This window comes from Elephas maximus, chromosome 4 (genome assembly GCF_024166365.1).
Source record: "Elephas maximus indicus isolate mEleMax1 chromosome 4, mEleMax1 primary haplotype, whole genome shotgun sequence".
NCBI lineage: Eukaryota > Metazoa > Chordata > Mammalia > Proboscidea > Elephantidae > Elephas > Elephas maximus.
In genome coordinates, this window is record NC_064822.1 from 65,575,479 (window position 1) to 65,601,149 (window position 25,671).

Consider the following 25,671-nt stretch of genomic DNA (forward strand, 5'->3'; position numbering starts at 1 on the left):
TGAAGAAGAAAAATAATACCAGTTCGTTCAGGATCTATGAGCTGTCCAACAGGTAAGTCACAATTCACCCTGTAGTTCCCAACTCGTATGCCCTGCTGTAAATCTTGTCACCCAGTTTTTCCAGGTTAACTGTGCTAGACCTGAAGAATGCCTTCTTTTGCATCTGACTGGAGAAGAAAAGTCAGGAAATCTTCACCCTTGAGGGGGAGGACCAAGGAATAGGGCAGAAACAGTAGCTGTGCTGGCGAGCCCTCCCACAGAGCTTTATAAACAGTCCTACTCTGGATCAGCTTTGGCCTAAGAACTGAGACTGCTGACCCTGACTAATGGTGTCCTCTCCAATATGTGGACAACCTACTTATCTCCAGTCGCATTGAGAACGACTCAGTCCAGAACACCATAGAAGTTTTGAACTTCCTGGGAAACGCAGGGTCATGACAACCAAAAGGAGGTGATTTATCTGGGTTATAAACTCAGACAAACAACGAGAACTCTTCCCCACCCAAAAAGACGTTAAGTGTAGATTGGCACCCCCTACCAACTGGAGACAACTCCAAGGCTTTTTGGGCATGGCTGATTTTTGCCACATCTGGATCCCAAATTTTGGGCTTATTGCTAGGCCTTTGTACCGACCCTTAGAGGGAAAAGACACAGACTCCTTAGAATGGACTGGACACAGCAACAGCCTTTTGATACTATTAAGATAAAGTTGATAGAGGCCCTGGCCTTAGAACTCCCTGACATGAGTAAACCTTTTGACCTGTTTGCACATGAATCCCCTAGAGTGGCAGCCAAGTTACTTACTCAGACTCTTGGGACTTGGAAGCCGTGAGTGGTGTATTTCTCAAAACAGTTAGACCCAGCCACCAGAGGATGGCTGGCTGGCCTTCGGGCGGTAATGGCAGCAGTATTAACCATCAAAGAGGCTGAGAAACTCACCCTTGGCCAACCTCTACGGATGTCCATGCCCCGCTTGGTTCTGATCATCTTAGAGCAGAGAGGGTCACACTGGATCTTCCCAGGGTAAATGGCCCAGCACCAAGCTGTGCTGTTATACGACCCAACCATCACCCTACAAGGAACCACTGGTTTAAAGCCAGCTACCCTACTGCCTACCTTGCCAAAGCAAGAAAAGAAATATGATTACCTAAAGATCCTTGACCTGGTGTATGTCAGCCCGACTGAACTCATTGACCAGCTGCTCCAAAACCCAGATGTTGAACTGTTGACTGATGGAAGCGGTTACATGGAACAAGGAGAAAGAAAAGCTGGACATACAGTGATCACTTTGGAGGAGGTTCTAGAGGCTAACACAGTACCTCTAGGTACCTCTGCCCAAAAGGCCGAACTCATTGCCATGCTGTAGGCCCTTAAAATCACCAAAGGTAAGTGAGAAATTATTTATACTGATTCCAAGTAATATTTGGGATATTGCATGCACATGGGGCAATCTGGAAGGAAAGAGGACTCCTAACAGCAAGAGGTACAAACATTAGATATTCTCAAGAGATCGTAAAACTTTTATAAGCCGTTCTCCTATGCACTCAAGTAGTGGTAGTACACTGCAGAGGGCATCAGGAAGGGGACACCACAGTGGCCAAGGGCAATTACAAAGCAGATGCAACAGCAAAGAAAGCTGCAATCCAACAGAACTTTATTGTAGAAGCCCTGCTAATTCCTCATTTGGAGTTACTGCCACCTGACCTCCACCTGGACTATTCCCAACAAGAAAAAGACATTGCCAAGAGACCACTCTAAACAAGGATGGATGGCTGTCCACCTCCCATAAAAAGATTTTCATTCCATCAAAACTCATGCACCCTATCCTACAGAGAACCCACCAGCCCACCCATTATGGACACAATGGACTATATGATTGGGTTAAGGAATATTTAATTGGACCAAAGGTCCATGCCACTATTTTGGCAGTGGTAAAGAGCTGCTCCACCTACATGAAAAATAATCCCCCAAACACTGCTGAAGCTCCTCCAGGGATCCAGCAAACTGGGGCAATGCCTGGAGATGACTGGCAGGTAGATTTCACTGAGATGTCTCAAGCTCCCAGAAATTACAAATATCTGATATCTTTATTGACACCTTCACTAACCGGGTTGAAACTTTTCTTGCAGGACTGAATAGGTCACCAATGTTTGAAACACCTCCTTAACGAAATCATCCCTCGATTCGGGCTTCCTGTCTCCATTGGCAGTGACAATGGACTCCATTTTGTGGCCTTGGTGGTGCAATCAGTGGCAATGCCCCAGATTTTAACTGGAATTTAAGCACAGCCTGGAGACCCTAGTCCAGCGGTAGAGTGGGTTAACCAGACTTTAAAGAGACACCTAGGAAAGCTGTGCCAAGAGTTCAAGTTGGTATGAACAAAGGCACTGCCTATGGCCCTCTTGAGAGTTCAGTCCACCCTTAGAGGCAAGCTGAAACTTAGCCTGTTTGAGCTATTATATGGGGACCCTTTATTAAAAAAAAAAAAAAGAGAACCCCAATATAACCAATGTAGCTCACTGTAATGATGACCAACCTCCCCCCTTCCATGAGGTTCAAGATGTCAAGTTACTAAATACTTGCAGCCCCTTTGGGCAACTCTGCCTTCTCTCTGCAGATAAGCTCACCTGAGGAGCCTGCCTGAGCCAGAGGTGCCCCTCCACCTGTTCCAGACTGGTGATTGGGTCCTTCTCAAGGAAAGCCAACCCCCTTCAGTAGAAGTGGACCGGCCCCTTTGAAGTTCTTTTGGGTACCCCAATGGCTGTCAAACTCAATGGACTCAAAGCTTGGATCCACCATACTTGAGTAAAGAAAACCACCCTGCTGGACACTGAAGGACAAACTTGCCGGAACTGTGAGAAATAGACTTGTGAACCAGTCAAGGACCTTAAGTGCTGTTTTCCTGACTCCTTCCTGCATGAGTGAGATTCCCGCAAAGACTCTTAACACTGCTAATAACCTTCATGCCAATATTCTGTTTCCTATAACCTGTACACTCTACTTGAACAAGATAGATTGCTGTAGACCTTTGAGTGAGCAGAATCAACCATGAACAGGGTAATGTTGTTATTCCTAGGAGTCACCCTATGAGTAAATGCTGCATGGGATTTCAATGTTCTTAATAGTTTGCACCAGGCAGTTGTAAACCATACTGCTTGGGCTAAATTGCTGAATTTGTTCACACTTCCCTTTGTACGTAAGGCAAGGATTACCTATAATTCCTGTACCTCTCCATCCAATTTACTGGCTAAAAGAAGAGGGGGCACAATTAATAAATAAAAACACAACCCTAGACAGAGTTCAATACACCACTGTGAAGTCTGACTATCCCACAGCTTGGTACATACAGTGGCATCCTACCTATAATGCCGCAACTGTGGGGCAGTGGCCACGATGCAATACTACCTGGGTCTATGCTAACCAAACATGAACTAAATTCAGTACCAACATCTCTTTTAAATGGGACAGCACTAGCATGTTATATCAGAAAAACTAGGGTGCAATGTAACCGATCAAAGCATTATAAAAGCAGTCTTCCAATTTTCCCCTGCAGCCTACTCATTAAGACATCAAGGACTTTATTGGTCATGTGGGCATTCAGCTTATGAGACATGGCCAGCTAATCATACTGGCATATGTACACTGGGCTGGATATGGGCAGGAGGCATACATTTACTCCCCCCTGAAAAGGTTCTGTATTCTACCAGAAACATCCATATGTTTAAAAGAGAAAGTATAGATATTACTAAGAGGGCTTGGGAAAACACACAGAGGGTGCTACTCCCAATGCTTGGGGTTGGGAAGAATTATGATGACATTCATATCCTGTACCAGTTCATTAAGGATGTATCTTTGTCACTCTGGTGCCAATACCACCAAAAGCTTGACCCAGACTTTGCCGTCTGAAGTAAACTCCACTGAAACTACGGTCCTACAAAATTGGGTTGCCTTAAATCTAACTTTAGCTTCTTACACAGAAGTTTGTATATGTATGTATATATATCAATCAATGCCCCATGTGTCTGTCAGTTTGTCATACTGTACAGGCTTGTGTGTTGCTGTGATGCTGGAAGCTATGCCACCGGCATTCAGATACCAGCAGGGTTACCCGTGGAGGACAGGTTTCAGCTGAGCTTCCAGACTAAGACTAGGAAGAAGGACCAGGCAGTCTACTTCTGAAAAGCATTAGCCAGTGAAAGCCTTATGAATAGCAGTAGAACATTGTCTGATATAGTGCTGGAAGATGAGCCTCCCAGGTTGGAAGGCACTCAAAGGATGACTGGGGAAGAGCTGCCTCCTCAAAGTAGAGTTGACCTTAATGACTGTGGATGGAGTAAAGCTTTCAGGACCTTCATTTGCTGATGTGGCAGGACTCAAAATGAGAAGAAACAGCTGCAAAAAGCATCCATTAATAACTGGAACCTGGAATGTACGAAGTATGAATCCAGGAAAATTGGAAATGGTCAAAAATGAAATGGAATGCATAAACATCGATACCCTAGGTATTAGTGAGCTGAAATGGACTGGTATTGGCCATTTTTTTTTTTTTTAAATTTTTATTAAGCTTCAAGTGAACATTTACCATTCCAATCAGTCTGTCACATGTAGGTTTACATACATCTTACTCCCTTCTCCCACTTGCTCTCCCCCTATTGAGTCAGCCCTTACAGTCTCTCGTTTCGTGCCAATTTTACCTTCTTCCCTCTCTCTCTATCTTCCCATCCCCCCTCCAGTCAAGAGTTGCCAACACACTCTCCCGTGTCCACCTGATTTAATTAGCTCACTCTTCATCAGTATCTCTCTCCCCCCCACTGACCAGTGGTATTGGCCATTTTGAATTGGAAAATCATATAGTCTACTATGCTGGGAATGACAACTTGAAGAGGAATGGTGTTGCATTCATCGTCAAAAGGAACGTTTCAAGATGTATCCTGAAGTACAACACTGTCAGTGTTAGGATAATATCCATATGCCTACAAGGAAGACCAGTTCATACGACTATTATTCAAATTTATGCACCAACCACCAGGGCCAAAGATGAAGAAATAGAAGATTTTTATCAGCTGCTGCAGTCTGAAATTGATAGAACATGCAATCAAGATGCATTGATAATTACTGGTGATTGGAATGCAAAAGTTGGAAACAAAGAAGAAGGACCAGTAGCTGGAAAATATGGCCTTGGTGATAGAAACAATGCCAGAGATCGAATGATAGAATTTTGCAAGACGAACGACTACTTCATTGCAAATATCTTCTTTCACCAACATAAACGGCGACTATACACAAAGACCTCACCAGATGGAACACACAGAAATGAAATTGACTACATCTGTGGAAAGAGATGATGGAAAAGCTCAATATCATCAGTCAGAACGAGGCCAGAGGCCGAATGTGGAACAGACCATCAGTTGCTCATATGCAAGTTCAAGCTGAAACTGAAGAAAATCAGAGCAAGCCCATGAGAGCCAAAATATGACCTCAAGTATATCCCACCAGAATTTAGAGACCATCTGAAGAATAGATTTGACGCATTGAACACTAGTGACCACAGACCAGACGAGTTGTGGAATGACATCAAGGACATTACCCATGAAGAAAGCAAGAGGTCCCTGAAAAGACAGGAAAGAAAGAAAAGACCAAGAAGGATGTCAGAGGAGACTCTGAAACTTGCTTTTGAGCATTGAGCAGCTAAAGCAAAAGGAAGAAATGATGAAGTAAAAGAACTGAACAGAAGATTTCAAAGGGCCTCTCGAGAAGACAAAGTATTATAATGACATGTGCAAAGAGCTGGAGATGGAAAACCAAAAGGGAAGAACATGTTCAGCGTTTCTCAAGCTGAAAGAACTGAAGAAAAAATTCAAGCCTCGAGTTGCAATAGTTAAGGATTCCATGGGGAAAATATTAAATGATGCAGGAAGCATCAAAAGAAGATGGAAGGAATACACAAAGTCATTATACCAAAAAGAATTAGTCGATATTCAACCATTTCAAGATGTGGCGTATGATCAGGAACCGATGGTACTGAAGGAAGAAGTCCAAGCTGCTCTGAAGGCACTGGCGAAAAACAAGGCTCCAGGAATTGATGGAATATCAACTGAGATGTTTCAACAAACAGACGCAGTGCTGGAGGTGCTCACTCGTCTATGCCAAGAAATATGGAAGACAGCTTCCTGGCCAACTGACTGGAAGAGATCCATATTTATGCCTATTCCCAAGAAAGGTGATCCAACCGAATGTGGAAATTATAGAACAATGTCATTAATATCACATGCAAGCAAAATTTTGCTGAAGATCATTCAAAAGCTGCTGCAGCAGTATATTGACAGGGAGCTGCCAGAAATTCAGGTTGGATTCAGAAGAGGACGTGGAACCAGGGATATCATTGCTGCTGTCAGATGGATCCCGGCTGAAACCAGAGAACATCAGAAGGAGATGTTTACCTGTGTTTTATTGACTAGGCAAAGGCATTCTACTGTGTGGATCATAACAAATTATGGATAACACTGTGAAGAATGGGAATTCCAGAACACTTAATTGTGCTCATGAGGAACCTTTACATGGATCAAGAGGCAGTTGTTCGGATAGAACAAGGGGATACTGATTGGTTTAAAGTCAGGAAAGGTGTGTGTCAGGGTTGTATTCTTTCACCATACCTATTTAATCTGTATGCTGAACAAATAATACGAGAAGCTGGACCATATGAATAAGAACAGGGCATCAGGATTGGAGGAAGACTCATTAACAGCCTGAGTTATGCAGATGACACAACCTTGCTTGCTGAAAGTGAAGAGGACTCAAAAAAAAAAAAAAAACACTTACTAATGAAGATCAAAGACCACAGCCTTCAGTATGGATTACACCTCAGCATAAAGAAAACAAAAATCCTCACAACTGGACCAATGAGCAACATCATGATAAACGGAGAAAAGATTGAGGTTGTCAAGGATTTCATTTTACTTGGATCCACAATCAACAGCCATGGAAGCAGCAGTCAAGAAATCAAAAGACGCATTGCATTGGGTAAATCTGCTGCAAAGGACCTCTTTAAAGTTTTGAAGAGCAAAGATGTCACCCTGAAAACTAAGGTGAGCCTGACCCAAGCCATGGTATTTTCAATCACATCATATGCATGTGAAAGCTGGACAGTGAATAAGGAAGACCGAAGAAGAGTTGACGCCTTTGAATTGTGGTGTTGGCGAAAAATATTGAATATACCATGGACTGCCAAAAGAACGAACAAATCTGTCTTGGAGGAAGTGCAGCCAGCATGCTCCTTAGAGGCAGGGATGGCGAGACTGCATCTTACATACTTTGGACATGTTGTCAGGAGGGATCAGTCCCTGGAGAAGGACATCATGCTTGGCAGAGTACAGGGTCAGCGGAAAAGAGGAAGACCCTCAACGAGTTGGATTGACACAGTGGCTGCAACAATGGGCTCAAGCATAACAACTATTGTAAGGATGGCTCAGGACCGGGCAGTGTTTTGTTCTGTGTGCATAGGGTCGCTATGAGTCGGAACCGACTCAATGGTACCTAACAACAACAACAATCAATCAATCAATGCTAGCTATTGCTCTTTAGTCAGTGCATCTGTACAGATTGAACATGACCAAGAAAAGCTGAGTTTAGTAGTCAGACAACAACAATGAGATCATGTAGCCACAGAACAATTAATGATGCCTTTAAGTCCTTATTTTAGCTGGCTGATATCATGGTTGCCTAACCTAGGACGAGTAACATCAATGAATACTTTTACAGTGTTAATAATGGTCATGGGTATATGCTCCAGCTGTTGTGTATGATGTATCCCTGCCTGCATGTCCTGGTTAAAAAGGCCAGCTGTTCAAACCTATGTCCAATATTTGCCTCCTCCCAGAGAACATGCCAAACAATTCGGAGCCAAGGCTATTGTTCAAACTGACAATGGTCCTGAATGACCAATGTCCAAAAAAAAAAAAAAATGAGGAAATAATACAGAGGCTCCTAGGCTGCAGAAAATTCCACTGCAGCTTGCTTGGCTGCAGTTCCATTGCTTGGTCAGCCTCGCAGTCTTCATCGGAATTGCAGTTCCTTTGCTTGGCCTGCCCCTGTGTGGTATGATTAAGAATGTGCTGATGTAACTTGTGGGAACTTCCTACTTGTAAATCCCTTAAAAGTAATTTTTTTCCCCCTCACCCTCTAGAAGCAGTCTTGGCAGGAACAGAACTGATTGCTTCCTTCGTTGTGCTATGAAATAAAGGCACCTTTACACTCTCCCATCTCAGTCTCTCCTTTATGGGCTGATAGAAGTCACGCTGAGCAAAACCTGGAGTTTCCACTAGGTAACAATAACATCAGTGAGCCGTGAGCGTAAGACCCCTGGAGTCTTAGAAACAGGACATGTTCATTAATCTTTGATGTCTCAAGAATAAGTTTCACATATTTCAGCAAACCTGTCAGTTAAATACAATTATGTGAAATTAGACAAACTGCTTTTAAAGGTTAGTTGCAGCTTAAGGCATGAGTATAAGCTTTAAGGAGCCCTAGTGGCATAGTGGAAACCCTGGTTGCGTAGTGATTAAGTGCTACGGCTGCTAACCAAAGGGTCAGCAGTTCAAATCTACCAGGTGCTCCTTGGAAACTCTATGGGGCAGCTCTACTCTGTCCTATAGGATCGACTCGAAGGCACTTTGGTTTGGTTTAGTGGCATAATGGTTAACAGCTTGGCTGCTAATCAAAAGGTCAGCAGTTTGAATTCACCAGGCCCTGTTTGGAAACCCTATGGGACAGTTCTACTCTGTCCTATAGGGCTGCTATAGCGTCACTATGAGTTGGTACTGACTCGACAGCAATGTTTTTTTTTTTTTTAATAAACTTTAAAAATTATACAAATATGATTATGCAGCACATCGGTTTCTAACATTTAATAAATAACCTCTAGTGTCTTGGGCAAGAGAACTCTGTTTTCCTAAAGCAAAACTTATAATTTTACTCTACAGTTCTCAGAACTCTGGAAGTATAAGCAGTTTCACCCTCACTGAACTGAGAGTTCACTTAAGAAAACTTCCAGAGTCCAGTCTCTCACTATCTCAGTCAGGATCCTGTCAAACACCTAAAGGTGCAGGGAAGCATCAAAAATTAGTATAACAGAATATATTTATTGTGAGTAGATATGATTCCAAAGGGGCAGCGTCACCCCGAAGGCGCTCTGAGCAGGCGATAGTGGTTATATTGGTGTACAGGCAGGGTACTCTCCTGCAGGCCATTGTAATTCTCCAAAGGAGCCCAATGCCTAGGGCAAAGCAATCTCTGCTAAACTGCTAACTAGGCTATTGTTTGACTTGAAGGCGACTTTGAGTCACTATGAGTCAGAATTGACTCCACAGCAATGGGTTTTTTTAGTTTAGGAAAATGGTTCCTTAAAGGCTCAGGGTTCAAAAGTACACCTAAGGGCAAATGGCCTAGAAGGGTCACCCCAACTCCATGAACCCAGAAATATGTACTTCAGGGGAATTAAGACAGTTTCTCAGTCCAGGCAGGAAAACAGAAACCATGCTAGGTATTTCAAACAGAGAATTTATGACAGAAGATTTATTATAAAGGTGTTTCAAGATCTCAGGGAGTAAAAAGGGAAGATGAGTTAACCCAAAATTTAGTGTTTATGGGAAGTTGCCCTAGCCCTAGGGCTGGAAGGCCCTGAGCACAGGCGCATGCTCAGTGCCTTCACAAATGTTTAGGCCACTGCTACCAGACTCTCTAGTTTCTGCTGCTGAAACTGCCAAAGCCTGCTGGAGCCTATTGTTTCAGGAGACGTTTGAAAAAACAGACATAGAGAAAGAATAGTGGTATGAGGATATGAGAAACCCCCCATTTTTCACTTCTCTGTTTCATGCAGCACTTCTTTCTCTGACCCTAGCCACTTTGGGGACTAGGTGCACCTGACCCAGGCCATGGTATCTTCAATCGCCTCACGTGCATCAAAAGCTGGGCAACGAAAAGACCAAAGAATTGATGACTTTGAATTGTGGTGTTGGCAAAGAATATTGAATATATCATGGAAAAGCCAGAAGAATGAACAAATCTGTCTTGAAGTATAGCCAGAATGCTCCTTAGAAGCAAGAATGGCAAGGCTTCGTCTCACGTACATTGGACATGTTATCAGGAGGGACCAGAACCTGGAGAAGGACATCATGCTTGGTAAAGGGCCAGTGAAAAAGGGAAAGACCCTCAATGAGATGGGTTGACACAGTAGCTGCAACAATGGGGTCAAGCATAACAAAGATTGTGAAAATGAAGCAGGACTGGGCAGTGTTTTGTTCGGTTGTACATGGAGTAGCTATGAGTCAAAACTGACTTGATGACACCTAACAATAACAAAGCCACCTGGAACTGGGTCAGATCTCATAAGTTAAAAGGACTCTATTCTTCGGGCTATCAAATAGGCAGACACCATCCATAAGGTACAGTGCAGTGAATTACTTAATGTGGCCCATCTAGCCATGCATGGCCTTGTGGCTCCCACAAAATGATTGGGTGGGACTATGCAAATAAGGTGCTTGTGGCCCTCCAAAGGGATTAGAAAGCTTGCTAACAATGCAAATAAGGTACATGAAATCCTTGTAGGGGTGGGACCATGCTAATAAGGTGTATGGAACCCTAATGAGCAGATAGGTCAGTTTTGCCACCCCATTAGGCTTAAAGGGAGCCAATCCCAGAAGCACAGAGGGGGCACCTAATCTCACTACCACCAAGAAAAACATCCAGGAGCAGAGAGCGTCTTTGGGACCCAGGGTCCCTGCACTGAGAACCTCCTAAACCCAGGAGGCAGAAAGCTGCAATGCTGGAGAAGTGAGAAATGGCAGCAGAGAAACAGCAGCAGCAGAAACAGGAGACCTAGATGAAATGATGCATGAGGTAAGGAGGCTACAATGGGCATGCTGATCCATGGAGCGAGAGAACTGAGAGCCTTCGGGCAGAAGACATCCTGACAGAGTTGGGTGTCTTCTGGCACTTGGTAGAGCTAAAGAGCTTTGTAACACTTGCCTGAACAGGACAGAGGTCAGGCCAAGGGGCTAAGGGGCTGAGAGCCAAGAGAGAGGCCTGCTTACGGGCACAGCTGAGAAGCAGTACTGACAGCTTTTGGGTACAAGAACTGTATCCTAAGCTGTTCCTGACCCTGAATTGTAATGTGGTACTTCCCTAATAAACCCCATAACTGCGAGTATGATCTGTGAGTTCTGTGTGGCCATTGAAACGAATTATCGAACCCAGCAGGGAAGTCAGAGTGCCATGGAAGGGTTGGTTTATGTTAGAATTGGTAAAAAAGATTGGAGAGAGGAGGTATGCAAATAAGTTATGTCTGACTTCCACCTCATAGGAATCAGCTTAGGGCTGTTTGATATTGATTCTCCTCCCCGCTCTTGAAGTTAGACAAGGTCAGGCATCATTGTGCCACTTTCACACAGGGATAGCCTCACTTCTGATCTGCTAACTACAGTTTCAGGGGCTTCCACTTGTCCCTTCAGGATGCCAGCCATAAGCTCAGGAGTTCCCCTGGGCTCCTTCACTTCTGACCTGCTGTTTTCCACTACTTCTTTGGGTTTGATAATTCACTGGAACGACTCACAAAACTCATGGAATATGATATACTTATGATTATAGATTTATAGCAGAAAAGGATACAAAAGAAGAGACACACAAGACAACATCTGGAGAGGGCTCCCACCATGGAGCATGTTCTCTCAGATATGAAGTTAAATGCAAAGGCAACCAATTAACTGAACATTGTGGGACATTACAGTTATTGGCACTTCACTTTTGCTGGCTGTCATGGATTGAATTGTGTCCCCCAAAAATATGCTTTGTAAATTCTAACCTCTATGCCTGTGGTTATAATCCCATTTAGGAATGGGTTATCTTTGCTATATTAATGAGGTAGGAGTAGTTTAAGGTGTGCCTTGAGTCTCTCTTTTGAGATATAAAAGAGATTAAACAAGAAAGCGAACAAGGAGAGTTGGACGACGGATGTCAAGCCACATAGAGATCTCCAAGGAACCAGGAAACAGAGGCTGAAGAGCCAAGGACTTTCCGCTAGAGTCAAAAGAGAGAGAGTGAGCCTTCCCCTAGAGTCAGTGCCCTGAATTTAGACTTCCAGCCTCCTAAATTGTGAGAAAATAAATTTGTTTGTTAAACAAGGGTTGGAATCCCAGGTCTGCCACTTACTGTGTGATTTTGGGCAAGTCACTCTACATCTTTGTGCCTCAAGTTCCTCAACTGTAAAATAAAGCTCTTGGGTTAATACAGGTAAAACATATAGAACAGTGCCTGGCACACGATAAATTCTAGTGGTTTGATATATAATAGGAAATGTAACTGTTAGTGACCACAACACAAAAGTACAGAATTATCTTAAGAAATGACCATTCTTAGTTTTGTTTACTACTAGTTCATTTTGGTTGTCAAGCAAGAGTAGAAGACCATAAAAAAAAATTTACCTGTTGTTTACCAGATATGTACTTAGCATCAGTACATGTCAGTACAGCTTTACATGTACTGACTCATTTACTGCAGATACAGAGAAGTTAAGAAACTTCCCCAATATCATCCATGGCAGAGTCATTAATGGAATATTGGCAGTGTGTCTTCAGAAGAGCCAGAAGGTGGAAGAGGGCAGTCTGAGTGTACCTGCCACCTTTCCCTGTGACCCATGAATGAATCTTGTGCTTTGGACCAGGTGTGTTGGTTTGGTTTTTGGCCAGGATAAGAGTATGAGCTGATTTCTTTTTCTGGGGTATCATGACCCAAAACACATCCCATAGCAGCTGGTGGCCTATTAGCACATCTCTCCCCTTCTTGTCCTGAGCACACGTCAACATTCCCAGGAACTGCTTCGCTAAGTGTGTGAGTTATACGACACCTGACCAACCCCACTTTTGTATCTGTTTCCAGCGAGGAGGGGACAGGGTCCTTCTCCTGCAGCACAAGATGGGTGCATGCAGACCATTTGCCTGCATTGGCTGCAGAGTGAGAGTGGAGGACAGACACTCACTAGTGAAGCTGACCTTGCTCTGCCTCTTCTCCATGTGAGAAAAGCCTGTTCCATCCAATGTCTCTGAGTCACACTTTTGTTGGCAGCCCTGACACCTGCAAACTACAGAATGAGTTACTATCCTCAAGGTGGTGGAATTCCCATCTAAAGGTGGTAACAGGGGTCACTTGGTTGACAGAGATTTTTGTTTCTCTGCTGTCATGGACTTCCAACAGATATGTGATTACAACTCTGGAATGTATAAGCGCTTAACAGTAAATCAGTTAATTATAATATACCTCTTTTGCACTTCAGTCAACCCACCCCTTCCTCCCCTAACATAAACATCTTTGTTTGTTTACCCCTTAAACCAAAAACCAAACCCGTTGCCTTCAAGTTGATTTCGACTCATAGTGACTCTATAGGACAGAGTAGAATTGCCCGTAGGGTTTCCAAGGCTGTAATCTTTACTGAAACAGTATGCCACATCTCTCTCCTGTGGAGCAGCTGGTAGGTTCAAACCACTGACCCTTTGGTTAGTAGAGGAGTGCTTAACCAGTGTACCACCAGGGTTCCTTTTTTGCCCTTTTGTTCTCCCAAATTTGACCCTCAGTGATTGTCTATTTACTTCCTAATCATAATATTATATGATGAAATAGAAAGAAAATATTTGCAAGCTGCCTATCTGACAGAGAAATAAAATTTGGAATATATATATATATTTTAAAAAAAGAACTCTCAAAACTCAGCCCCTGGGTGGTGCAAAATAGCTAATGCTCTCAGCTGCTAATCAAAAGGTTGGAAGCTCAAGTCCACCCAGAAACACCTCTGAAGAAAAGCCTGGTGATCTACTTCCAAAAAATTAGCTGTTGAAAACCCTAGGGAGCACAGTTCTCTGACACACATGAGGTCTCAATGAGTTGAAATTGACCCAATAGCAACTGATTTAAAAACTCAACAGTAAACTGTAATCAATACAGCATGGAACTAGCATAATGAGAGGCATATAAATTAGTGGAATAGATTTTGAGAGTCCAGAAATAAATCCATGTGTCTATGATAATCTGATTTTTGACAAGGTTCCAAGACCATGTAATGTGGTAATAAAAAACTATAAGCTTTGTGGCTAAAACAACAGAAATTTATTTTCTCGTAGTTTTGGAGAGGCTAGAAGTCTTAAATCAAAGTGTTGGCAGGGCCTTGCTTTCTCTAATGGTTCTAAGGGAGGAGTCTATCCTTGCCTCTTCTATCTTCTGGTGGCCATGGGTGTTCCTTGGCTTGTAGACGCAGTACTCCAAAATTGTACTTCGATTATCTTTCCCTGTGTGTCTCTCTCCCCTGTGTCTCTTCTCTTTTTCTTATAAGGACACCAGTCATATTAGATTAGGGCCCACCCTTCTCCAGCATGACCTCACGTTAACTAAATACATCTGTAAGCCACTATTTCCAAATAAGGTCACATTTACAGACATCCAAAGAACGTAGCCTTTTGGAGGATATAAATCAACCCATAACACTAACTTCTGGTTTATTTAAAATTATTCTTTCTGGCATATTTCTCACTTTTGCCTTTGCTCCTCTCATCTCAGCGTTGTATATTCAAAGGAATATCCCATACTGTAGGTTCTAATAGAAGAATGAAAAAGGGAGAAGCCCAATAGGCAGGAGCCGAAGGCTATTAGGAGTATGAAGTCAAGAGATTGGCAAGAGACTAAACAGATCTTTTAGTTGTTTATATAATTAGAAAGAGTTTGTTTTTCAGTGGTATGGATCCCAAAACATCTCAATGGATAGCTGGTGACTCAAAACTATTATTACATCTCTCATAATTGTTAAATATCAGTTGAACTTTTGGAAAGACTGTTCCTCAGTGTCTATTTTACCATTAAATATAACCATCCTTCAACTTAACACCTCTGTTGGATTAATAGATTATCTCTACTTAAGATAATCACCTGAGAATGTACACCTACTCCTCACTTACTGACTAACTCATTATCTGACTATCTTATACCAAGTTCTCTAGAGAAGCAAAACCAGTAGTGTATAAACATAGATAGAGAGAGATTTCTAGCAAGGATAATTATCTATAATTGCCTATACTTGTAGCTTTACTTTGCCTGGTCCTAGTTGTATTTTCTCAGTTGTGATCATGACCTCATCTCTATGTGTGTGCCAGTTGTAGTTCCCATCTAAGATACCATGTCTCACCACTAGGCTTATCTGTACATCAGTGTTGATCTGTTCATTTGTTTTTATTGTGAATGTAACTAACATTCTTTCAATGATTATAATACTCTGAATTTTTGATCTTCACATGGAAGCCCCCCCAATATAAGAAAGGAGAATTGTTTAAAACAATGACACAGTACAGGAATAAATGAATTAAATGTTATCATTCTTTTTCCCTTTGCCAGGTTTAATATCTTGAAGGGGATTTAGAGGTTTCTCTATCTTCCTTTCTACCATCTGGTTGTCATAACATGCTCTGTTCTCTGATATTATAAAGATAAGTAGAAATCTGTGAGGAAGCTACTGAATATGATTTATGTCAAGTGAAAACATGTTGATGACAGAGTCAGCAGTTTCCTTTAAGTTTTAAATATATCTTACAGGGCTTAGTGTAACCCTAAGAAATGAAATCACTTCTAAAGTTAAATTTTGTTTTACTTTTTATGGGATAAGGCAAGAGGTAAAGGGATTTAAGGACGGATATTTAATTATTTAAGAGGAAAGAAGATATACAGGTACTAAATTAAGAGGAAGACAGAGGAGTTTGGGTTTAGTCTCAAAACCAGAATCGTGAAATAGATGAGTGGAAAATTAAGTAAGGATCGGAGAAAGATCAGATCTTGCTCTATGTGTATGCCAATGAGCAAAAGAAACCATTTTTACTGAAAGATGTCTGCATGTCTCCAAAATGTTAGGTCTCACCTTATTTTTCATTTTATCCCATATATTCATTTGCAGTTACCAGCAATCAGAAAACTTCAGAAAAATCAAAATATCTGTGATCTTTTAGGGTTAATATAATTAAGGAGAAGGTGTTAGTTAGCAAGTGAGTCAACAAATATTTATTGAATACCTACTATGTGCAGGTCACTATTCTAGGTGCTGGGTACATAGCGTGAATACAATGGAGTTCTTTCCCTAGACTTTACAGTCTACAGTCTAGTAGAAGGAGAACAAGATATATTTGTAAACTTATAAAAAATAAGATAGCAGAGTTAACAGTATACATTTTTACTGAGCTTTCACAGAAAGAAGCAGGAGGTCGGGGTGTGGTGAAGCCAGTGTGGGTAAAGAGGGGTGGGAGGGAACGTCAGGTGTTATAGAATTTGTAAGAGCGTAAGGCTCTGTATAGCCCAGCACAGACACACTGAAAATAATGAAAATCAATCTTTCTTCCTCTTTTCCTGTGAATTGTGATAATTCTGTGTATACCAAAAATTGGCAAGAGGCCATTAAAACTATAAGACCGCCAACAATATCATTCACGTTTGACCAGCTTCAGCGAAGGAAAGGGGCTAAAATGTACACAGGGAGCAATAAGACTTCCTTTCCTAGTCATCAAATTCCTAGCCCTCTTTGGATCTTTGGCGCTGAAACTTTTGAACTCCAGGTTCGTTTAACCTACTACTGTCTTAAACTATCTACTTGGGTGTCTTAAACAGATATTTCAAAATTAAAGTATCAAATACGTCCTTAGCCTTTATCCTTAAAACTATCTCTTCTCCAGTTTCCTCTATCCCAGTCCTGCCCCCGTCCGCCACATAATTGTTCAAGCCTAAATCCTGAGAATCATTAAAAAAAATTTTTTTTATTGTGTTTTAGGTGAAAGTTTATACAGCTAATTAGTTTCCCAACTAACAGTTTTTATACAAATTTTTCCATGCCATTGTTTCCAATTTTTACAATGTGCCAGCAGTTCGAATCCACCATCCACTCCTTGAAACCTTATGGGGCAGTTCTACTCTGTTCCATAGGGTGACTAAGAATCAGAATTGACTCGACAGCAACAGGTTTGGTTTTGTTTGGGTCAGCATTCTCATCACTTCCACTCTGTTTGTTCTGTTTCCACTAATCTAGCTTCCTTGCTCATCCTTGCCTTCTCGCCTTTGCTTTTAGGTAAATGTCTCATCTAGTTGATTGTTTAAGCGACACATTCCTCATAGTTGTTGTTTATTTTATAACTGATCTATTATTTGGATGAAAGGTGATCTCTAGGAGTGGCTTCAGTGCCAAATTCAAAGGGTTTCTTAGGGCAATAGTCTGGGGGTTTCTGCAGTCTCTATTGGTTTGGTGGGTCTGGCCTCTTTTAGGAATTTGAGTTTTGTTCTCAAATTTTTTTCCCATTTCCATCCCTGGTCAGAACCACTGGTAGTGGTAGCCGGACACCAACTAGCTCTTCTAGAGAATCATTTGTAACAGTACTTCTTTACCCATCATCCTCACCCCTCATCCAATTCATCACCGAGCCGGACATTAAAAAACATCCCTCTCCCTGTATAGTCTTGAATTAATTGAGTAATAAATATCAGATAAGAATAAAACCATCAACTTTATTAATGGTAAACTGAATTGTGAAACATGCGTTAAAGTAAGGCCAAAACATTGCTCCCAAGTCTAGGCCTGGCCACCACAGAGAAAGAGTTGGGTCAACCATGTCCTGAATCAACAACAGCCCACAGCCTCGTGCAGAGGGCCAAAGAGAGGCAAGATGTACCTGAGCAGCGCCTCAGTGGCCTTACTCCTCCCCAGCAGAGGAATATGGATCCACTGTTACACAGATTTTTGCTATTTCAATAATGAAATATAGTACAACCATTATGAAAAACAATACGATGACTCCTTAAAAAGCTAGAAATAGAAATACTATAAGATCCAGCAATCCCACTCCTAGGAATACATCCTAGAGGAATAAGGGCCATCGCTCGAATAGACATATACACTCCAATGTTCATAGCAAAATGATCGAAACAACCTAAGTGTCCATCAACAGATGAATGGATAAAAACTATGGTACATACACACGATGAAATACTATGCAAGGATAAAAAACAACAATGAATTCTCACAACATAGATGAATCTGGAAGGCATTATGCTGAGTGCAATAAGTAAGTCACAAAAGGACAAATATTGTATGAGGCCACTATAATAAAAACCCAAGAAAAGGTTTACACACAGATAAAACATTCTTTGAGAGTTATGGTGGTGGGGAGGGGAAATCACTAACTAGATAGTAGACAAGTGTCAGGTTTGGTGAAGGGAAACACAACACACAGTATAAGGGAAGTCAGCACAATTTGGCCAAGGCAAAGCCACAAAGCTTCCTAAACATATCCAAAAACCATGAGAGATGGAGTTACTGGGGCTGAGGACTGGGGACCACGGACTCAGGGGATATCTAGGTCAATTGGCATAACATAATTTATAAAGAAAATATTCTACATCCTACCTCAGTGAGTAGTGTTTGGGGTCTTAAAAGCTTACGTGCATATACCACAATTTATTTACCCATTCATCCGTTGATGGACACCTTGGTTGCTTCCAGCTTTTTGCTATTGTAAACAGAGCTGCAATAGACATGGGTGTGCATATATCTGTTTGTGTGAAGGCTCTTCTTTCTCTAGGGTATATTCCGAGGAGTGAGATTTCTGGGTTGTATGGTAGTTCTATTTCTAACTGTTTAAGATAACGCCAGATAGATTTCCAAAGTGGTTGTACCATTTTACATTCCCACCAGCAGCGTATAAGAGTTCCAATCTCTCCGCAGCCTCTCCAACATTTATTATTTTGTGTTTTTTGGATTAATGCCAGCCTTGTTGGTGTGAGATGGAATCTCATCGTAGTTTTAATTTGCATTTCTCTAATGGCTAATGATTGAGAGCATTTTCTCATGTATCTGTTGGCTGCCTGAATATCTTCTTTAGTGAAGTGTGTGTTCATATCCTTTGCCCACTTCTTGATTGGGTTGTTTGTCTTTTTGTGGTTATATTCACACAATGGAATACTACGCATCGATAAAGAACAGTGACGAATCTGTGAAACATTTCATAACATGGAGGAACCTGGAAGGCATTATGCTGACTGAAATTAGTCAGAGGCAAAAGGACAAATATTGTGTAAGACCACTATTATAAGATCTTGAGAAATAGTAAAAACTGAGAAGAACACATACTTTTGTGGTTATGAGGTAGGGAGGGAGGGAGGGAGGGAGAGGGTTTTTTATTGATTAATTAGTAGATAAGAACTGCTTTAGGTGAAGGGAAGGACAACACTCAATACATGGAAGGTCAGCTCAATTGGACTAGACCAAAAGCAAAGAAGTTTCCAGGATAAAATGAATGCTTCAAAGGTCAGCAGAGCAAGGGCGGGGGTCTGGGGACCATGGTTTGAGGGGACTTCTAAGTCAATTGGCAAAATAATTCTATTATGAAAACATTCTGCATCCCACTTTGAAATGTGGCGTCTGGGGTCTTAAATGCTAACAAGTGGCCATCCAAGATGCATCAATTGGTCTCAACACACCTGGAGCAAAGGAAAATGAAGAACACCAAGGTCACACGACAACTAAGAGCCCAAGAGACAGAAAGGGCCAAGACCTACATCATCCTGAGACCAGAAGAACTAGTTGGTGCCCGGTCACAATCGATGACTGCCCTGACAGGGAGCACAACAGAGAACCCCTGAGTGAGCAGGAGATCAGTGGGATGCAGACCCCAAATTCTCATAAAAAGACCATACTTAATGGTCTGACTGAGACTAGAGGAATCCCGGCAGCCATGGTCCCCAGACCTTCTGTTGGCACAGGACAGGAACCATCCCCGAAGACAACTCATCAGACATGAAAGGGACTGGTCAGTGGGTGGGAGAGAGATGCTGATGAAGAGTGAGCTAATTATATCAGGTGGACACTTGAGATTGTGTTGGCATCTCTTGTCTGGAGGGGGGATGGGAGGATAGAGAGAGAGGGAAGCTGGCAAAATTGTCACAAAAGGAGAGACTGAAAGGGCTGACTCATTAGGGGGAGAGCAAGTGGGAGTACGGAGTAAGATGTATGTAAACTTATATGTGACAGACTGATTGGATTTGTAAACGTTCACTTGAAGCTCAATAAAAGTTAAAAAAAAAAAAAAAAGCTTATGTGCAGCCATCTAAGGTACGCATTGGTCCCCTTCTATCTAGAGCAAAGGAGAACGAAGAAAACCAAAGATGTAAGGAAAATATTAGTCCAAAGGATTAAAGGATCACATGAGCCACAGCGTCCACCAGTCTGAGCCCAGAATAACAAGATGGTACCTGGCTACTGCCACCTACAGCTCTGACCGGGATCACAATAGAGAGTGCCAGAGTAGGAGAAAAACGTAGAACAAAGTTTAAATTCACAAAAAAATACCAGGCTTACTGGTCTGATAGAGACTGGAGGAATGCCCAGACTATGGCCCCTGGACACCTTGCTATCTCAGAACTGAAGCCACTCTCAAAGCCCACTTTTCAGACAAAGACTAAACAAGCCTATAAAACAATTACATACATGAAGAATGTGCTTCCTAGTTCAATCAAATATACAAGATCAAATTGGCAACTCCTATTGAAAAGCAAGAGGAGAAGTTAGGAACAGACAGGAAAACTGATCGAATGGACATGGGGAACCTGGAGTGGAAAGGGGGAGAGTGCTGACAAATTGTGGGAATTGCAACCAAAGTCACAAAATAATATGGTATAAATTTTTGAAGGAGAAATTAACTTGAGCTGTAAACTTTCACTTAAAGCACAATTAAAAAGTAAATAAAAGGATGAAATAACTTAGTCTATACTTACCCAGAGTTAGCCAAACTGCAAAGTTTACAGCCAACTATCAAGTTTAGAGAGTATACAGTCTTCCACAAGAACACCCTCACTTCTGACACCCACTGCAAGTTCAGGGGGTTCACAAAACCACCTTCAGTGTTCGTAATTCATTTTAAGGACTCATAGAACTCACTGAAAGACAGTATATACACAGTTGTGGTTTATCACACGGAACAGATTTAAATGAAAATTAGCCAAAGGAAGAGACACAGGGTAGTCCCGGGAAGTTCCAATGGTAAGTTCGATTGTCCTATTCTACGGAGTATAACCTGTTAACCTCCCAGGATCCATGTGTGAAGATACTCACAAGGAGTTGTCGATCAAGGAAACTCACCCTAGTATCCATGCTCAGAGTTTTTACAGGGAGACCAAGAGACAGAACTGTAACACAGAAGACGGCGAGAAGTGGCAGAGAAATGATGGTGGGAGAGACTGGCAGGAGATGGTGCAATGGGCTTCCCTGCCCATGGAGTGAGAAGGCAGAGCGCCTTTTAGCCGAGGCTTACTGGTAGAATGTGTTGGCTCTGGGCACTTACTGGCGGAGCTAAAAGAGCTTTATAACACTTGCCCCCGACCAAGGTAGAGGCGAAAGGGCCAGAGAGAGGCCGGCCTGCAGCACGGCTGGGAAGAGGCTGTTCTGATGGAGAACTATATCCTGAGTGTTCCTGAACCTGAATTGTAACCTGTTACTTCCCTAATAAACCCCATAATAGTAAGTATTGCCTGTGAGTTCTGTGTGACCACTGCCATGAATTATTGAACACAGCACAGAAGTAGAGAGTGCTGTGGGAGGGGCAGTTGGTGTCAGAATTGGTAAAGATGGCAGAGGGAGAAGGCATGTCTGACCTCTGCCTCACAGGACTCAGCTTTGGGCTGTTGATCTTGATTCTCCTTACCCCTTGTGAAGTTAGAGGAGGTCAAATGCTGCCTTCATGCCATTTTTACAACATGGATGATCTGACCATAGCCCTGTGACTATCAGGTGTAGCCTGCCCTACCCTAAGATACGGTGTGGTCAGGCTCCAACCTAAACAAAGACAGGATTACCTCAAGAAAGCCTCCCAGAAGCTTCTCAGAACAAAGACCAGATCTCTCTTTGGGTAATGCTAAATTCTTTACTACAAACCACTCATAAGGAGAAAACCATGAGAATGGAGGAGTCAACAAAATCTTCCTCGATACTACCACAAGAGACTGGAATTTGCTGTTTCGGGGTTTATAGAAAAGAGAGACTGGTTTGTTCTTTATTATTACTAGACTCTAGTTCCTGTTTTACATTTGCCTTAACAATAATATAACTTAATCAGCAAAGCCAGTCCTTACTGTCAAACCATTCAGTCAAACCAGACTTAATTGTGCGAGAAAAACTCTTAACTTTTCTGTTCACATGACCATATTAATATGCCTTTTGGAAAATATTTTTTAAAAAAAGTGAAATAAATTCTAAACATATTTTTCAAGATACCTTTAGAGAAGTTAAGTTTAAATTAGGAGAGTTCTAATCTATTTATTTTAAAAAATTTTATAAGCCTGTAGAAAATTTCTTGTTTCTTGGTTCATAATAACTTGTAGCTAAAATTATGTTTTATGTGAAGGAAGAAATAAAATAGACGGCATTGTATCACTTCGGGAAATGTATTTTTATTCATATAATTAACTCTGGTTTGAAAATATAATTAATCTGGGTTTAAGGAATAATTAAATGGCAATGCATAAAAATTTAGAAATCATTCCATTAATTTTTCTCTTTTTAGTGAAAAAGAAAGATATATTTCTAAAAGCTAATTGGTCCAGCAGCTAGCATATAGTTTTATTCTTTTGTTACTGGAGATTGAAAATAATAAACATTAGAAAAGGTGAAATAAAAAGATCGTAGGATTAATATTTCATGATATGACTGATAAAAGGTTTTAATTAACTTACAGAATAATGCATACTAAATTTTAAAGGAATTACATAATATTTGTATCTGCATGCTTTACCCAGTGCAAGCTGAAAAAGCTGGAAGTCCCAGAAACTTCCCAGTACATTTAAAATTACAGTATCATTAAGCTGCACTATTTCAACTATTCAAAAGTGATTTTTCTTTCCAACCACTGACAAATCCCAGCAATGAGTATCGACAATAGCTGAAAAGGATTGCCTACAATTAGATCATGGAAAAAGCCTCTGTTAGTGCTTAATATTTCTCATCAAATCTTTCTTTGCCCTTACCAGATTCTCCCTCTGGATCCTAGAGTCTAGATCAAAGCATTTTTTGACAATAAAGAGGGTGTAGAAGAGGTGAGGTCATTAAATTAAAACTGTCATCACTCTCAACACTCACATTCAACTGTACAATTGACTTCAGAACATTCCTTCAAGAGCAAAACCCTCCATTTCTGATTCCTTGCTTCATGCTTAAAAGGAAATCTATAAGGCGGCACTATAGAATGTAGATTTTTGTTGACTTGATTAATTATTAAAGAAGGCTTCACTGAAAATACTATTTTAAATAGTCCCTTTGGCAGTGCGTTCAGTATTTAATGCTGTATAACAGAAATACAACAAGTGGAAGGCTTTAACAAAGGAAATTTATTCTCTCACAGTCTAGGAGGCTGGAAGTCCAAATTCAGGGTACCAGTTCTAGGGGAAGTCTCTCTCTCTCTGTTGGTTCTTGGAGAAGGCCCTTGTTCTCAATCTTCCCCGGGTCTAGGGGTTTCTCAGCGCAGGAATCCCAGGTCCGAATGACAGCCTTTGCTCCCTGTTCTGCATTCTTGGTGGTATGAAGCCCCCCGTCCCTCTGCTCACCTCTCTCATTTGTATATCAAAAGAGATTGACTCAAGACACAACGTAATTTGTACATTGAGTCTGCTTCATTAACATAACTGCCTATAGTCCTGCCTCATTAACTTCATAGAGGCAGGATTTACAACACATAGGAAAATTATATCAGATGACAAAATGGTGGACAATCACACAATACTGGGAATCACGGCCTAGCCAAGTTCACATACATTTTTGGGGACACGATTCAATTTGTAACAGGAACCATGGAGTATTTTGCACCCTGGGGCATAGGGAGTTTCTAGATAGATGACGGGTATGCCTTTATTTTGTAGTATAGGAGACCTAATAGGGAATGGGAAAAAAACATTGTTTTGGACTCAATTGTCGGGGTCTTTTTTTTTTATTATTATTCTTGGCAACCCTACGTATGTCAAAGTAGACCTGTGCTCTGTAGGATTTTCAATGGCTGATTTTATCAGAATAGATCACCAGGCCATTCTTCTGAGACATCTCTGGGTGGGCTCTCCCTCCAGCCTTTTGGCTAGCAGCCAAATGTTTGTACCACCCAGGGACTCTATGGAAAAGAAAGTGGAATTTGTATGATGGTAGGGAAGAATACATACCTACCACTACTACATACCCTTAGGAGAATCTTGGGGTCTGCATATCCAGCTTGAAGATTTCCAGCCTAGTCCATCTCTCAGAGTTATAGCTCATTCAGGATATGTGAGGTAAACTAATCCCACTAAAAGCTAGCTCTCTTTCTAAAAGGCAAAAAGGATTTACAGAACATTTGAGGTTATCACAGCATGAACTAATTATCTTCAACTTTTTATATACATACAAAAAAAACCCCAACATTACAGTAGTTATCCCAAACAAATTATGTTCCTAGGAGCTAGGGCGGAGTTTAATTCAGATGCACATCTTCGTGGCCACTTAACATTTATAGCAGAATTTTCAGCCTCATCACCGTGGCGGGCAGGCTGTGCTGGTGATCCAGAGCGCAGAGGGAGTATCAAAAGGACAAGCATGCTCTCTCTTAAATACATAACGTGGGAAAACTTACCTATGCATGAGATTTCCTCACAGTCAGTGACATTTGGAAAAGTCCTGCCTTCTTGCAAAACTTAGAAATTAGCCAGATGGCAGTCACAGTCCTGGGCTTAGCTGGACTCTAGTGGTCCATATCTCAGCTTTAAAATCTCTCCATTTTTGCTACTCTTTGAGCAGGTTTGGAAACCCTGGTGGCATAGTAGTAAGTGCTACAGCTGCTAACCAAAAGGTCGGCAGTTCAAACCTGCCAGGTGCTCCTCGGAAACTATACAGGGCAGTTCTATTCTGTCCTATAGGGTTGCTATGAGTTGGAATCGACTCGAAGGCAGTGGGTTTGGTTTTGAGCAGGTTGCTCCACATTTTAAGCAGGCAGCTCTCCAAGCTCAGCTTATAAACTTGGATTTTCCCCAACTCTTGCTCTTTTCTGCCGCATCTGCACCAAGTTCCCAAGCAAATTTTAGCTCTGCATCCAGCGGGAGATATTACTGCCTCTCGATTGTGTCAGCTGATTCATACTGAGCAGATTCCTCACCTAAATATGTTGTTTAAATTCCTAAAGCTTCTGCTTTTAGGTCTCAAGTGAAAAATGCTTTGTCTGCTATGTGTTTTCCAGCAAACATTGTCTTTCCTCAACTTTTGAATTTTTCAGGCCTTGAGAAACTCATTTTATTTTAATGTCAGGATTCTTTCCTCTTCTCTGCTATTCTACCTCTCCTTTAATGCAGCATCAGCTGTAATTTTTTTTAAACGGTTCTTACCTCATTTTAGTTCTCCTCTGTCTGTTCTACTCTTTTTTCTCCTTTTTCTTTGTATTGTGATTGAGATGAAGGTTTACAGAGCAAATCAGTTTCTCATTTAACAATTAATATACATATTGTTTTGTGACATTGGTTGCCAACCCCATGACGTGTCAACAGTCTTTCTTTCTTGATCTTGGGTTCCCCATTACCAGCTTTCCTGTCCCCTCCTGCCTTCTCGTCCTT

At 41.6% G+C, this 25,671-nt stretch overlaps 1 pseudogene; it reads left to right on the forward strand.

Annotated features, from left to right (window-relative positions):
* Positions 1-1,027: 1,027 nt before the first annotated feature.
* LOC126076242 (uncharacterized) overlaps positions 1,028-25,671 on the forward strand; it is an 81,753-nt pseudogene continuing 57,109 nt past the window's right edge.